This window comes from Carassius auratus, chromosome 34, assembly GCF_003368295.1.
Source record: "Carassius auratus strain Wakin chromosome 34, ASM336829v1, whole genome shotgun sequence".
Taxonomy (NCBI): Eukaryota; Metazoa; Chordata; class Actinopteri; order Cypriniformes; family Cyprinidae; genus Carassius; species Carassius auratus.
The window spans coordinates 27,224,045-27,240,060 of record NC_039276.1 but is presented as its reverse complement, the minus strand read 5'-3'; the positions used below and the strand labels follow the sequence as shown (position 1 = coordinate 27,240,060).

Sequence of the window (16,016 nt, the reverse complement as noted above, 5' to 3'; positions counted from 1 at the left end):
GCCTGTCTCTCTCTGCGGATCTCCGAGCTGGAACTCTGTGAGCTTGCTCAATTTCAAGCTTATGGCCTGTTATTTCGAGCAGAATCACAAAGAGCTCATCTAGGAATTGCATATCTCACCCTTCCTCGTTTTCAGGAATTCCAACAATTCGACTGTTGTTTTGCCGATTATGAATCTCAAAGCTTTCCACCTTTCCAAATGCACTGCAAATCTGCCTTGGTCTGTAGCGGATTAGCGGCTAATTCCCTCTCTGATGACTCCAGATAATCGATCCATTTCTGGACGTCCCCGGTTCTCATAACAAACTCAGAGAATTTCACCTCCATTGCCGTAATTGATTGATGTATTACAGGAAGATCCTCTAAGTCCGTAACAACCTTCGTCAGCATCACAGACATGCTGGACAGTTGTAATTGGGAATTTCTCCCACCGTACCCTGCAATTTGAGTCCCTGGTATGCGGCCCTGTCAGAGGTATCAGCTTGAGCATGTAAACGTCTCCAGAGCCTGAGGATTTTTAAATCTTTTACATATTGTCTTTATAGAACAGTTATGAAACAGAGTGTATCAAACGTCAATGGCTCATGACAGACAAAAATAATTGAAAACAAGCAAAGTGACCAGAGTTCACACTTCTGACCCTTGCATGGCATCACATGACCCCCCCCCCCCACACACACACACACACACCAGGATTCTTTGATCATAAAACATACACCATCTCCTCTGCTTTTACCTAAGAGGTATTTCAATCTGTCCGCTCTGTGCACTGCGGACCCCACAGGTTCGATGGTTGAGTCTGAAATCTCCACGGACATCCATGTTTCTGTGAGGCAAATAATGTAGCAGTTCCTCGTCTCTCTTATAAAGAGATCTGTGCTTTCAACTCGCAGAGCTTGTTGTCCAGAGACTGAACATTTGCCAGTAGAATGCTGGGTCACAGGGGTCGATGTGCATGATGTCTTAAAAAAAAGACTATTATGGATCTTAACCCCACTAATTAATACATTAATACTGTAATACATTAACAACAGTCCAGCATGTCTGCTGATGTTCTCTCTGCATGTATGGCTGTTGTCGGACAGTGGCTCAATCAAAATCAGTTGGTGCTACATGTGTTTTTCTATTAAGAAACTTGATCTAAATAAAAGATTTTAAATTCCATCCATCCATCCATCCATCCATCATCTTCCACTTATCTGGGGCCGGGTTGCGGAGTCAACAGTCTAAACAGAGACGCCCAGACTTCCCTCTCCCTAGCCACTTCTTCCAGCTCTTCTGGGGGGACCCCGAGGCGTTCCCAGGCCAGCCGGGAGACATAGTCCCTCCAGCGTGTCCTAGGTCTTCCCCAGGGCCTCCTCTCGGTGAGACGTGCCTGGAACACCTCCCTGGGAAGGCATCCAGGAGGCATCCGAAATAGATGCCCGATAAACCTCAGCTGGCTCCTCTCGATGTGGAGGAGCAACAGCTCTACTCTGAGCTCCTCCCGAGTGGCCGAGCTTCTCACCCTATCTCTAAGGGAGCGCCCAGCCACCCGACAGAGAATGCTCATTTCGGCCACCTGTATTCGGGATCTTGTCCTTTCGGTCATTACCCACAGCTCATGACCATAGGTGAGAGTAGGAACTTAGATTGACCGGTAAATCGAGAGCTTTGCCTTACAGCTCAGCTCCTTCTTCACCACGACAGACCGGTACAGCGACCGCATTACTGCAGAAGCTGCACCGATCCGTCTTGTCAATCTCACGTTCCATCCTTCACTCGTGAACAAGACTCCAAGATACCTGAACTCCTCCACTTGAGGCAGGAACTCTCCACCAACCTGAAGTGGGCAATCCACCCTTTTCTGACTGAGAACCATGGCCTCGGACTTGGAGGTGCTGATTCTCATCCCAGCCGATTCACACTCAGCTGCAAACTGTCCCAGTGCACGCTGAGGGTCCTGGTCTGAGGAGGCCAACACGACAACATCATTTGCAAAAAGCAGCGACAAAATCATATGGTCCCCAAACCGGACACTCTATGGCCCTTGGCTGTGCCTAGAAATTCTGTCCATAAAAATTATGAACAGAACTGGTGAAAAAGGGCAGCCCTGCCGGAGTCCAACATGCACCGGGAACAGGTCTGACTTACTGCCGGCAATGCGAACCAAGCTTTTGCTCTGGTCGTACAGGGACCAAACAGCCCTAAGTAGGGGGCCGCCGACCCCATACTCCCAGAGCACCCTCCACAGGATGTCACAAGGAACACGGTCGAATGCCCTCTTCAAATCTACAAAACACATGTGGACTGGTTAGGCAAACTCCCATGAACCCTCCAGCACCCTGGAAAGGGTATAGATCTGGTCCAATGTTCCACGACCGGGACGAAAACCACACTGTTCCTCCTGAATCCAAGGTTCCACTATCTGCCGAATTCTCCTCTCCAGTACCCTGTCATAGACTTTCCCGGGGAGGCTGAGAAGTGTGATCCCCCTATAGTTGGAACACACTCTCCGGTCCCCCTTTTTGAAAAGAGGGACCACCACCCCAGTCTGCCAGTCCAGGGGTACTGTCCCCAACCGCCATTCGTTGTTGCAGAGGCGTGTCAGCCAAGACAGCCCCACAACATCCAGAGATTTGAGGTACTCTGGGCGGATCTCATGGTGCCTTGCCACCGAGGAGCTTTTTAACTACCTCGATGACTTCAGTCCGGGTGATGGACGAGTGCTCCTCTGAGTCCCCAGCCACTGATTCCTCAACGGAGCACAAGTCGGTGGGATTGAGGAGATCCTCGAAGTATTCCTTCCACCGCCCGACGATATCCCCAGTTGAGGTCAACAGGTGCCCATCTCCACTGTAAACGGTGTTGGTAGGGCACTGCTTTCCCCTCCTGAGGCGTCGAACAGTTTGCCAGAATCTCTTCGAGGCCAACCTTTCTCCATGGCCTCACCGAACTCCTCCCAGGCCCGATTTTTTGCCTCCACGACTACCCGGGCTGCAGTCCGCTTGGCCTGCTGGTACCTGTCAGCTGCCTCTGGAGTCCCACAAGCCATCCAGGCCTGATAGGACTCCTTCTTCAGCTTGACAGCATCCCTTACTTGTGGTGTCCATCACCGGGTTCGGGGATTGCCGCCTCGACAGGCACCGGAGACCTTACGGCCACAGCTCCGAGCAGCCGCAGCGACAATGGAGGTGGAGAACATGGTCCACTCGGACTCAAAATCTCCAGACTCCCTCGGGATCCGGTCGAAGCTCTGCCAGAGGTTGGAGTTGAAGATCTCTCTGACAGGGGGCTCGGCCAAACGTTTCCAACAGACCCTCACAGTACGTTTGGGTCTGCAGAGTCTGTCCAGCTTCCTCCCCCGCCATTGGATCCAGCTCACCACCAGGTGGTGATCAGTTGACAGCTCAGCCCCTCTCTTCACCCAAGTGTCAATCAATCAATCAATCACCTTTATTTATATAGAACTTTAAACAAAATACATTGTGTCAAAGCACTGAACAACATTCATTTGGAAAACGGTGTCTCAATAATGCAAAATGATAGTTAAAGGCAGCTCATCATTGAATTCAGTGATGTCATCTCTGTTCAGTTTAAATAGTGTCTGTGCATTTATTTGCAATCAAGTCAATGATATCGCTGTAGATGAAGTGACCCCAACTAAGCAAGCCAGAGGCGACAGCAGCAAGGAACCAAAACTCCATCGGTGACAGAATGGAGAAAAAACCTTGGGAGAAATCAGGCTCAGTTGGGGGGCCAGTTCTCCTCTGACCAGATGAAACCAGTAGTTCAATTCCAGGCTGCAGCCAAGTCAGACTGTGCAGAAGAATCATCTGTTTCTTGTGGTATTGTCCTGGTGGTCCTCTGAGACAAGGTCTTTACAGGGGATCTGTATCTGGGGCTCTAGTTGTCCTGGTCACCGCTGTCTTTCAGGGATGTAGAGGTCCTTTCTAGGTGCTGATCCACCATGTGGTCTGGATACGTACTGGATCCGGGTGACTGCAGTGACCCTCTGATCTGGATACAGACTGGATCTGGTGGCCACGGTGACCACTTGCTGCTGCATTTTGGACTAGCTGTAGTTTGTTTACTAAGCATGCAGAAAAACCACCCAATAAAGCATTACAATAATCTAACCTTGAAGTAATAAATGCATGGATTAACATTTCTGCATTTGACATTGAGAGCATAGGCCGTAATTTAGATATATTTTTGAGATGGAAAATTTTAGTTTTACAAATGCTAGGAACGTGGCTTTCTAAGGAAAGATTGCGATCAAATAGCACACCTAGGTTCCTAACTGATGACGAAGAATTGACAGAGCAACCATCAAGTCTTAGAGAGTGTTCTAGGTTATTACAAGCAGAGTTTTTAGGTCCTATAATTAACACCTCTGTTTTTTTCTGAATTTAGCAATAAGAAATTACTCGTCATCCAATTTTTTATATCAACTATGCATTCCATTAGTTTTTCAAATTGGTGTGTTTCACCGGGCCGTGAAGAAATATAGAGCTGAGTATCATCAGCATTATAGTGAAAGCTAACACCATGTTTACTGATGATATCTCCCAAGGGTAACATATAAAGCGTGAAGAGTAGCGGCCCTAGTACTGAGTCTTGAGGTACTCCATACTGCACTTGTGATCGATATGATACTTCTTCATTCACTGCTACGAACTGATGGCGGTCATATACAGTATTGTTCAAAATAATAGCAGTACAATGTGACTAACCAGAATAATCAAAGTTTTTCGTATATTTTTTTATTGCTACGTGGCAAACAAGTTACCAGTAGGTTCAGTAGATTCTCAGAAAACAAATGAGACCCAGCATTCATGATATGCACGCTCTTAAGGCTGTGCAATTGGGCAATTAGTTGAATTAGTTGAAAGGGGTGTGTTCAAAAAAAATAGCAGTGTGGCATTCAATCACTGAGGTCATCAATTTTGTGAAGAAACAGGTGTGAATCAGGTGGCCCCTATTTAAGGATGAAGCCAACACTTGTTGAACATGCATTTGAAAGCTGAGGAAAATGGGTCGTTCAAGACATTGTTCAGAAGAACAGCGTACTTTGATTAAAAAGTTGATTAGAGAGGGGAAAACCTATAAAGAGGTGCAAAAAATGATAGGCTGTTCAGCTAAAATGATCATCAATGCCTTAAAATGGAGAGCAAAACCAGAGAGACGTGGAAGAAAACGGAAGACAACCATCAAAATGGATAGAAGAATAACCAGAATGGCAAAGGCTCAGCCAATGATCACCTCCAGGATGATCAAAGACAGTCTGGAGTTACCTGTAAGTACTGTGACAGTTAGAAGACGTCTGTGTGAAGCTAATCTATTTTCAAGAATCCCCCGCAAAGTCCCTCTGTTAAAAAAAAGGCATGTGCAGAAGAGGTTACAATTTGCCAAAGAACACATCAACTGGCCTAAAGAGAAATGGAGGAACATTTTGTGGACTGATGGGTCCAAGGGCCACAGGCAGTTTGTGAGACGACCCCCAAACTCTGAATTCAAGCCACAGTACACAGTGAAGACAGTGAAGCATGGAGGTGCAAGCATCATGATATGGGCATGTTTCTCCTACTATGGTGTTGGGCCTATTTATCGCATACCAGGGATCATGGATCAGTTTGCATATGTTAAAATACTTGAAGAGGTCATGTTGCCCTATGCTGAAGAGGACATGCCCTTGAAATGGTTGTTTCAACAAGACAATGACCCAAAACACACTAGTAAACGGGCAAAGTCTTGGTTCCAAACCAACAAAATTAATGTTATGGAGTGGCCAGCCCAATCTCCAGACCTTAATCCAATTGAGAACTTGTGGGGTGATATCAAAAATGCTGTTTCTGAAGCAAAACCAAGAAATGTGAATGAATTGTGGAATGTTGTTAAAGAATCATGGAGTGGAATAACAGCTGAGAGGTGCCACAAGTTGGTTGACTCCATGCCACACAGATGTCAAGCAGTTTTAAAAAACTGTGGTCATACAAATAAATATTAGTTTAGTGATTCACAGGATTGCTAAATCCCAGAAAAAAAAAATAATGTTTGTACAAAATAGTTTTGAGTTTGTACAGTCAAAGGTAGACACTGCTATTTTTTTGAACACACCCCTTTCAACTAATTGCCCAATTGCACAGCCTTAAGAGCGTGCATATCATGAATGCTGGGTCTTGTTTGTTTTCTGACAATCTACTGAACCTACTGGTAACTTGTTTGCCACGTAGCAATAAAAAATATACTGAAAACCTTGATTATTCTGGTTAGTCACATTGTACTGCTATTATTTTGAACAATACTGTAAGTACGATTTAAACCATGCTAATGCACTTCCACTGATGCCAACAAAGTGTTCAAGTCTATGCAAAAGAATGCTGTCATCAATTGCGTCAAACGCATCACTAAGATCCAATAAAACTAATAGAGAGATACACCCACGATCAGATGATAAGAGCAGATCATTTGTAACTCTAAGGAGAGCAGTCTCAGTACTATGATACAGTCTAAATCCTGACTGGAAATCCTCACATATACCATTTTTCTCTAAGAAGGAATATAATTGTGAGGATACCACCTTTTCTAATATTTTAGACAGAAAAGGGAGATTCGAGATTGGTCTATAATTAACTAGTTTTTGGGGTCAAGTTGTGTTTTTTTATGAGAGGCTTAATAACAGCCAGTTTGAAGGTTTGGGGGACATATCCTAATGGCAATGAGGAATTAATAATAGTCAGAAGAGGACCTATGACTTCTGGAAACACCTCTTTTAGAAGCTTAGATGGTATAGGGTCTAACATACATGTTGTTGGTTTAGATGATTTAACAAGTTTATACAATTATTCCTCTCCTATAGTAGAGAATGAGTGGAACTGTTCCTCAGGGGGTCTATAGTGCACTGTCTGATGTGATACTGGAGCTGACGGCTGAATGGTTGCAATTTTATCTCTAATAGTATTGATTTTAGAAGTAGTTCATAAAGTCATTACTGCTGTGGTGTTGGGAAATGTCAACACTTGTTGAGGCTTTATTTTTTGTTAATTTAGCCACTGTATTGAATAAATACCTGGGGTTATTTTTGTTTTCTTCTAAAAGAGAAGAAAAGTAATCAGATCTACCAGTTTTTAATTCTTTTCTGTAGGATATGTTACTTTCCCGCCAAGCAATACGAAATACCTCTAGTTTTGTTTTCCTCCAGCTGCGTTCCATTTTTCGGGCTGCTCTCTTTAGGGTGCGAGTATGCTCATTATACCATGGTGTCAAACTGTTTTCCTTAACCTTCCTTAAGTGTAAAGGAGCAACTGTATTTAAAGTGCTAGAAAAGAGAGAGTCCATAGTTTCTGTTACATCATCAAGTTGTTCTGAGGATTTGGACATGCTAAGGAATTTGGATACATCAGGAAGATAACTTAAAAAGCAGTCTTTTGTGGTAGAAGTGATGGTTGTTCGATACTTGTAACAAGAAGTAGAATTTACAATTTTGGTTATATGAAGTTTGCACAGAACTAAATAATGATCTGAGATATCAGCTGGAGGCGTGACGTGTGGGCGGAGCTAAAGAATCACGAGCGCGAGTAAGCTTTTGCGTTGAGAGCGTTTAGAAGCTGTGACATTACCGTGAGGAAAAAAAAAACCATCATCCAAAACAAACCATGGCTAACAGTCAGATTCAGCCGTTTATTTATGATCCAGAATCAGATCCCGAGGCTGAAACTGAACGAGAGCAGCAGCAGCAACGACTCGCTCCGAGCGGGGCTCGAACCCGGGTCTCCGGCATGGGAGGCGGACACACTAACAAGGAGGCAGAGATATTTTAAGCAGTTTTACTCACAGCATGCGGTTCCAACACACGATCGTGACCCTTTTTCATTGGGACTGCATTTCCTTAAGAAATAAACGATGTGCAAATCCGGCGTCAAACTGGGCCTTGTTTGTAAAACAAGCATCTTCGAAATGCAGGGAACAAACAAAAACACTTGCACAACTCCGTTGATGCTCTGTAAACACAAAGGCACAAACGACAGTGAGAGACCTATCCCTGACTCGAAGGCGCAGGGAAGCGACCCTCTCGTTCACCGGGGTGAACTCCAACACATGGCGGCTGAGCTGGGGGGCTATTAGGAAACCCACTCCAGCCCCCCGCCTCTCACCATGGGCAACTCCAGAGTGGTAGAGAGTCCAGCCTCTCTCAAGAAGTGTGGTTCCAGAGCCCAAGCTGTTAGTGGAGGTGAGCCCGACTATCTCTAGTCGGTACCTCTCGACCTCCCGCACAAGCTCAGGCTCCTTCCCCACCAACGAGGTGACATTCCATGTACCTAGAGCCAGATTCCGTGTTCAGAGATCGAGTCTCGTCTATGACTGTCACCTGATCCACTTTGCACCGGCCCCTTATGCTCCCTCCTGCAGGTGGTGAGCCCACAGGAGGGCGGCCCCACATCACTACTTCGGGCTGAGCCCAGCCGGACCCCATGGGGGAAGGCCCGGCCCCCATGCACTCGCATACTAGCCCCAACCCCGGGCTTGGCTCCAGGGTGGGGCCCTGGCTGCGCCATGCCGGGTGACATCACGGTCCTTGATTTAAATGTTAACATAAGGGGTTTGTGAACTGTTCTTAGTCTGGCCCGTCACCAAGGACCTGTTTGCCTTGGGAGACCCTACCAGGAGCATATAGCCCCAGGCAATGAGCTCCCAGGATCATTCGGGTACTCAAACCTCTGCACCGCGATAAGGTGACAGTTCAAGGAGAGGAGATTTCAAATTAACTTGCAAAATGAAAAAAAAATCAATCTGTAACAGAATTCACATACCTTGGACAGGTTACAGATCCTCTACTTAATTTTACTAAACATATCAAGAAAATCTCTAAAACAATACAAAGAAATCTCAACTGTTTTAAATTAATCAGACACTATATACCAAATCAGGCTGCCCTACTGTACATGCATGCTATGGTGTTTTCACATATTTCATACTGCATGACAGTTTGGGGGCAAGCAGCTCCGTCTGCAACAAAACACATTGGTTCACTTTACAATCGAGCAATAAGAATTATGGATAAAAAGCCAATCCGCTATCATCACTGTTACATACTGGAGAAATATAAAATATTAAGCTTTGAAAGCTTTAGTAATTTATGTTTCCTAAAATTAATCTTCAAGTGTATTAATAATTTAGCACCTGAGCCTTTTAGTAAATTTATTCAAATACAGAACACCCAAAGAGTTTCTAGAACTAGTACAAATCATAACTGTACAATACCATATTGTAGGACAAGCTTTGCACAGACTGCCTTTTTTGTTAAGAGCTGTAGGCTATGAAATGCTTTACCATCTGATATTAAGGCCATATCTGACTTCAAAAAGTTCACTTCCAGGATTAAGCTGTGGCTAAAGACAAATCAAAATTGTATACATTTTTAATTGTTGTTATAATTGTGTATGATTATGTATGTATGTATGTGTGTGTATGTGTAAATATGTGTATATCTATATATACATAGTTTTGTAGTATTTCTTGTTTTTAGGTATGTATTTGTTTCATAATGTTCTTCGAAATGCCCAACCAGGGATAGGAGTTGAAAATTAGCACTAGCTATAAACTCTATATGCTGCACATCAGTTACAGGCTTCGTATTGTAACTATGTTTGCTTGTATGGTCCCTGTTAAATAAACTTTAAATAAATAAATAAATAAATTGAGCATTTGTGTAATCAACTAGACTGTAAGGTGTGTAAGAAGTGCCTGACAAGACACCTATTGATTTCAAATTGAAATAGTAATGTTTCACATTACTAATTTCCTGACAATACATTGTGATCAGTTGAATGCCACTTTAGTGAATAAAAGTAGCAATTTCTTTCCATAGGAGCAACATCTGTAAATTATTCTAATATTTTGTCCTGCAATGTATATATTTATACATAGATACATATACTTTGGGAGTTCCACTCTCCCTCAGGATCGTTGTCTTGCCTACAAGGTATTTAATTTCCTGGTTTTTGAGGTAATTTTGTTAAATTGCACACACATTTTCACTGGTTAGCTGTAATCACTTTTGGTACAAAGCTTTTTTTTTTGCACAGAAAAAAAAAACGAATATAAAAGAGTTCTTAATTGCTGAACAGTTGTTTGAAATGTCTTTTTTGTTGTTGTTGTAGCCTATTTGAGTTGTATTATCTGATCTGTTCACTGTTCTGTTGTAACCTGTAAAGTTGCACAATTTGCACTTTAATTTATTTCATGAGAGTGAAAAATATGTGGCACACCCATTAAAGTAAGAGAGTTCCAAGGAATAGCAACTGCAGCATGATACCATTGTGCAATCATGTTACACAATCATGAAAAAGAAAAGTTTTTGAGAAAGCAGTTATTTTATGCTCAAATAAGAAAAATAACAACAGCGGGTGTTATCTATAAAGAGAGTAATTATGTAAGTGAACTGTATTATTTTGCACAAGAGAGATCTGTTAATGTAGTTTTGTGGGTCACAATTGTGCTGGAGAGTGGAGCCTGTGCGTCACTCAATGATGAGGCTCAAACACTAATGTTCTATGGCATTATTTAAACACAGTAACTGTAGTAACTGTAACTGAGATGCCGATACAGTGAGGATCTCTTTGTTAAGTGCTTTTCCTTCTCTTTTAGAAGAAAACAAACATAACCACAGGTGTTTATTCAATACAGTGGCTAAATTAATGTGAAATGAAGCCTCAATAAGTGTTGACATTTCCCAACATCACAGCAGTAATGACTTTATGAACTACTTCTAAAATCGATACTATTAGAGATAAAATTGTAACCATTTAGCGGTCAGCTACAGTATTGCATCAGACAGTGCACTATAGGCCCCCCGAGGAACAGTTCCACTCATTCTCTACTATAGGAGAGGGAGAATTGTATAAACTTGTTAAATCATCTAAACCAACAACATGTATGTTAGACCTTATGCCATCTAAGCTCCTAAAAGAAGTGCTTCTAGAAGTCATAGAACCCCTTCTGACTATTATTAATTCCTCATTGTCTTTAGGATATGTCCCCAAAACCTTCAAACTGGCTGTTATTAAGCCTCTCATCAAAAAACCACAACTTGACCCCAAATATCTCGAATCTCCCTTTACTGTCCAATATACTAGAAAAGGTAGTAGCCCTACAATTATATTCCTTATTAGTTCTATTGGCTCTTAGTGCTGCGTTTGACGCTATTGATCACAACATTCTCTTGCATAGACTTGAACACTTTGTTGGCATTAATGGAAGTGCATTAGCATGGATTAAATCTTACTTATATGACCGCCATCAATTCGTAGCAGTGAATGAAGAGGTATCATATCGATCACAAGTGCAGTATGCAGTACCTCAAGGTTCAATACTAGGGCCGCTACTCTTCACGCTTTATATGTTACCCTTGGGAGATATCATAAGGAAACATGATGTTAGCTTTCACTGTTATGCTAATGATACTCAGCTCTATATTTCTTCATGGCCTGGTGAATCACACCAATTTGAAAAACTAACGGAATACATAGTCAATATAAAAAACTGGATGACATGTAATTTCTTACCGCTAAATTCTGAAAAATCAGAGTTGTTAATTATAGGACCTATACACTCTGCATGTATTAATATATAACACTGTCTAAGACTTGATGGCTGCTCTGTCAATTTTTCGTCTTCAGTTAGGAACCTAGGTGTGCTACTGATAGCAATCTTTCCATAGAAAGCCACATTTCTATCTTTGTAAAACTGCATTTTCCATCTCAAAAGTATATCTAAATTATGGCCTATGCTATCAGTGTCAAATGCAGAAATGTTAATCTATGCATTTATGACCTCAAGGTTAGATTATTGTAATGCTTTATTGGGTGGTTGTTCTGCACGCTTTGTAAACAAACTAGTCCAAAGTCCAGCAGCAAGAGTTCTTACTAGAACCAGGAAGTATAACCATATTAGCCCGGTCCTGTCAACACTGCATATCAAACTGGCTCCATATCAAACACAGTATAATTTTTAAAATATTTCTTATTACTTATAAATTACATGAATGGTTTAACACCTCAGTATTTGAATGAGCTCCTGTTACATTATGATCCTCCACGTCCTCTGTGTTCTCAAAACTCAAGCAATTTGACAATACCTAGAATATCACAATCAACTGCGGGTGGCTGATCCTTTTCCTATTTGGGGCCTAAACTCTGGAATAACCAACCTAACATTGTTCAGGATGTAAACCCACTCTTGCGGTCTAAATCTAGATTAATGACCCATCTTTTTAACCTGGCTTACACATAACATACTAATAAGATAATAATAAGCTTAATATCCAAATCTGTAAAAAAAATAATTAGGCTACAGTAATAAGGTAAACCGGAACCTGGAACACTTCCCATAACACCTGATGTACTTGTTACATAATTAGAAGAATGGCATCTACGCTAATATTAGTCTGCTTTTCTCTTATTCAGAGGTCACCGTAGTCACCAGGTCCAGTCTTTATCCAGATCAGATGGTCACTGCAGTCACCCGGATCCAGTACGTATCCAGACCAGATGGTGGATCGGCACCTACAGTACAGACCAAAAGTTTGCAAACATTACTATCTTCTGCTCATCAAGCCTGCATTTATTTGATCAAAAATACAGATTTTTTTTTTATATTGTGATATATTATTACAATTTAAAATAATTGTTTTTAAAATTATTATACTTTAAATTATCATTTATTTTTGTGATGCAAAGCTGAATTTTTAGGATCATAATCACATGATCCTTTAGAAATCATTCTAATATGATGATTCATTATCAAAGTTGGAAACATTTCTTCTGCTTAATATTTTTTCAGAACATATGATACTTTTTTAGGATACTTTGATGAATAAAAAGTAAAAAAAAAAAAAAAAAACTATGTTAATGAAATAATTTTGTTCTTTTCACCCTCTGTAGGGTCCCTTGGAGTCCTGGGGAGTTCAAAAGTCTTCAGAGCCCTTCTTAAGAAGGACCTTGAGTATCCTCTGTCCCTCAGGGCCCTGAGCAGAATTTTGGTTGCTTCCATAAAACAGGAATGTTCTGTGCATATCCTGTGAAATCTGAGTAATTGAGATTTTCCTATCCCTTTAAATGTATGTTTAGGATGGAAGCTGTGTTTGTGCAGTAAGGAATGTGTGTCCGTTTCTTTGAAATACACTCAAAGGTCTAGCTGTCCTGTCTCTTCAAATTTCTGTCCCTTATATGACACCACATCTAGAAAGTTGACCTCTGTGGGGTCAATTGTATATTTAATTGTTATAGATCTCTGATGGGTATTCAACTGCCAGGTGGAATCTCGTGTGGAATGCTCCATTTTTCAGGCTCCTTGTGAATCTTTGGCAATAAATAAAATCTTCTCATTCGAGGAGTACCACTGCCGCTTAAATAATCCCTCTGTTTTGAGTTAATGATACCCTTGTCATACATCTGTTCCAAGATTTTCAAAAAAATTCAAAATAAATGGGTTTTTCTAAGGGTTTGTAGTGGTCACTGATGTTAACTTGTCTCTCTTCCTCCCAGACATATTGCTCTCTATCCATGATGACAATGGCATGTCCCTTGTCAGCAGGTTTAATAACAATTTCTCTGAGGTTTTTTAGTGTATTTAAGGCTCTCAGTTCCTCTCTCTGGAGGTTGGGCCTTGGTTTCAAGCTCCAATTCAAGTTCTTATAAGCATACTCATCTGCTGTGATCAGCTGGCCTACTTGTTTGGGAAGTCTGCTCAAGGCCGGAGTCCAATCTGAATTGTGTGTGAAAGGTAATCTTTGTTTTTTAGTCTTTTTGCCCTCATAAAAAACTTATAATTTTATTCTTCTATGATATTTTTGTAAATCTAATCTAAGCTGATGTTTGAAATCTTTCATCTTTTGAACAGGCGGAATAAATGTGAGGCCTTTCATGAGCAGGGATGACTGTGAGGGAGAGAGAGTAAAGTGTTTGGAAAGATTCACAACAAGCCTATGTGCACCCTTTCTCGGGTGTTCACTCACTACAAGTTTAAATATCGTGCCCAGTGTTCCAACATGTTCCTGGCTGTCTCTGCAGTCCAGTGCAGGCCGTCACTCTCTACCTGAAACTGTTCCTCTGGCAGGAGGGGGATGAAGGAATAATTTTCCTCTGTGTAATTGTTCAATTCATCTAAAAATATTTTTTCTCCTTCTGGGAGAGATTGAGGGATATTGATCAGGGGGATCCACAGTTGGGCCTCTGGCAGTCTCTCTTGTGCCACCTGACTCAATGTGGCACACTCTCTCATCGCTGAGATGCGTAATCTTTGTGTGCGGTTATTCAGGCCGAATGCCAAGACTATTTTTTCTACTTTTGTGTCTACTGTGGCTTTTTCTATCAGATTGGCAGCGTGCTGCAATTTAGCCCCTGGAAAACTGTCAATCTGTAAATCAGGAATGTCAAAAGCGGGAATCCTGCTCAAATTGGAGTCCCCGATGACCACGTGTTTCTCTTTGAGTGCCAGTTTCCACTCATTGAACTTCTTGTTAGTTCTAAGGTGCGTGTATGGCCTACGTAGTGCCCTTTGACCCTGAGTGTCGGCTACAGAGGTTTCAACTGTTTTACTTATTTTCTCTGCTTGTCTGTTTTTTTCTGTTTCAGAGATAATTTTTTCCATTTTTTTGGAAGTTTCCCCCCTCTCTGTCTCCTGAGGAGCCCCTGGTTGAAGAGATGTCACAGAATATTCTGAGAAATCAAAGTCTGAGAGATTTGGTGACCCTGACGGATTTTGGAAGATCTGGGCACTCTCAGCTGTGTCCATTAGAGGATTTACTCTATGTACTGCACTGGCTACAATGGAGACCAGAGAAGGCAGGCCTGTGGTTATCGGGGCCTCAGCCTCAGAGGGGGCAAAAGGAGAGAAAAGTTCCTGTGACAGCTGACCCATAAACTCATCTAAATCATCCAGTCTATCTCCCTGTGCAGGAGTTAACTGATCCTCCTCCTCATCATCATCATCAAAACTCACTAAGAGATTTTTCTCAGCTTGTTCTGTAACGACTGGTGGAGTTTTTGGTCTCTGTTCTGTCAGGTGTTTTTTTCTTTTCCGCTCTTTTCCCCTTAGGAGACTGTATAGGGGCCTGTATAGGGGCCTGTACAGGGGCCTGTACAGGAGGGTTCAAAGGTGGAAAATCATCTCCCAAAAGCCAGTCGTTCCTCATAGGAGACCAGCCTGACATTAAAGTGGGTGATGTTTGTATCTGGATGTGTGTGACCCCTGTCTTAGGTCTGACGACCCCTGTGTTGACCGTTTCTGTCTCCTGCTGAACTGAGGCTAGATCTGCACCACTAACCACCTAAGCAAATGTTCTGTTGCTACTGGTTTCAGAATTCGATGGTACTTTAGACCCGGATGGAGTCCCAGAACGCAATTCGGTCAGGACCAAAGTTTCGGCCTGCTGAATTGCCCTCTGGGAGATCCTTTTGCCAAAATTTCGCATCGCCCATTTGACAGCGATCTCAAAAGCGTGTAACCAGTCTTTTCTCTGTGTCTCTCCCCGTAAGATCCCCAGTGTGTGCTCTATGATATCCTCATAATGTTGCTGTAACACCAACTGTGTCGTAAACGCCCAGTTCTTTGCATTACCCTCCAGCAATTCTTTTGTGGACATTGTGGGGGCAAAGTAGGCTAGTGACAAATGGTCAAAAAGTGCTTTAGTTTTCGAGATACCCCTACCGGAGGTAGAACTAAACCCAACAATGTTTTTCCTCATCTCTAAGGTCTCCCATATATGAAATGGATTCTTGGCTAAAAATATTTTACTGCTAAGATTGTTAAATTAACAGATATTGTTATACACCACAAAACCAATAAAGGACTAAAATATAGCCTGTCCGTATGGGAGTTAAGGCATATAAACTAATGCAGATCAATCACACAAGCTCTGAGAGCTTTGAAACTTGACATGTTTGTAGTCAGGAAGTTGATTTAACTACTAGAAAAGACTGGATGTGAATATCTTGATGTATGGAATAAATAGACACATGTAAACACATATCTAAA

General features: G+C 42.1%; 1 long non-coding RNA gene across 1 annotated transcript; it reads left to right on the top strand.

The window, feature by feature from the left end:
• The first annotated feature begins 13,701 nt into the window (after positions 1-13,701).
• LOC113053795 (uncharacterized) lies at positions 13,702-14,915 on the top strand. The gene is made up of 3 exons (XR_003277319.1): positions 13,702-13,763; positions 13,881-14,510; positions 14,615-14,915. It is a non-coding gene; the product is annotated as an uncharacterized LOC113053795 (long non-coding RNA).
• Positions 14,916-16,016: the final 1,101 nt, after the last annotated feature.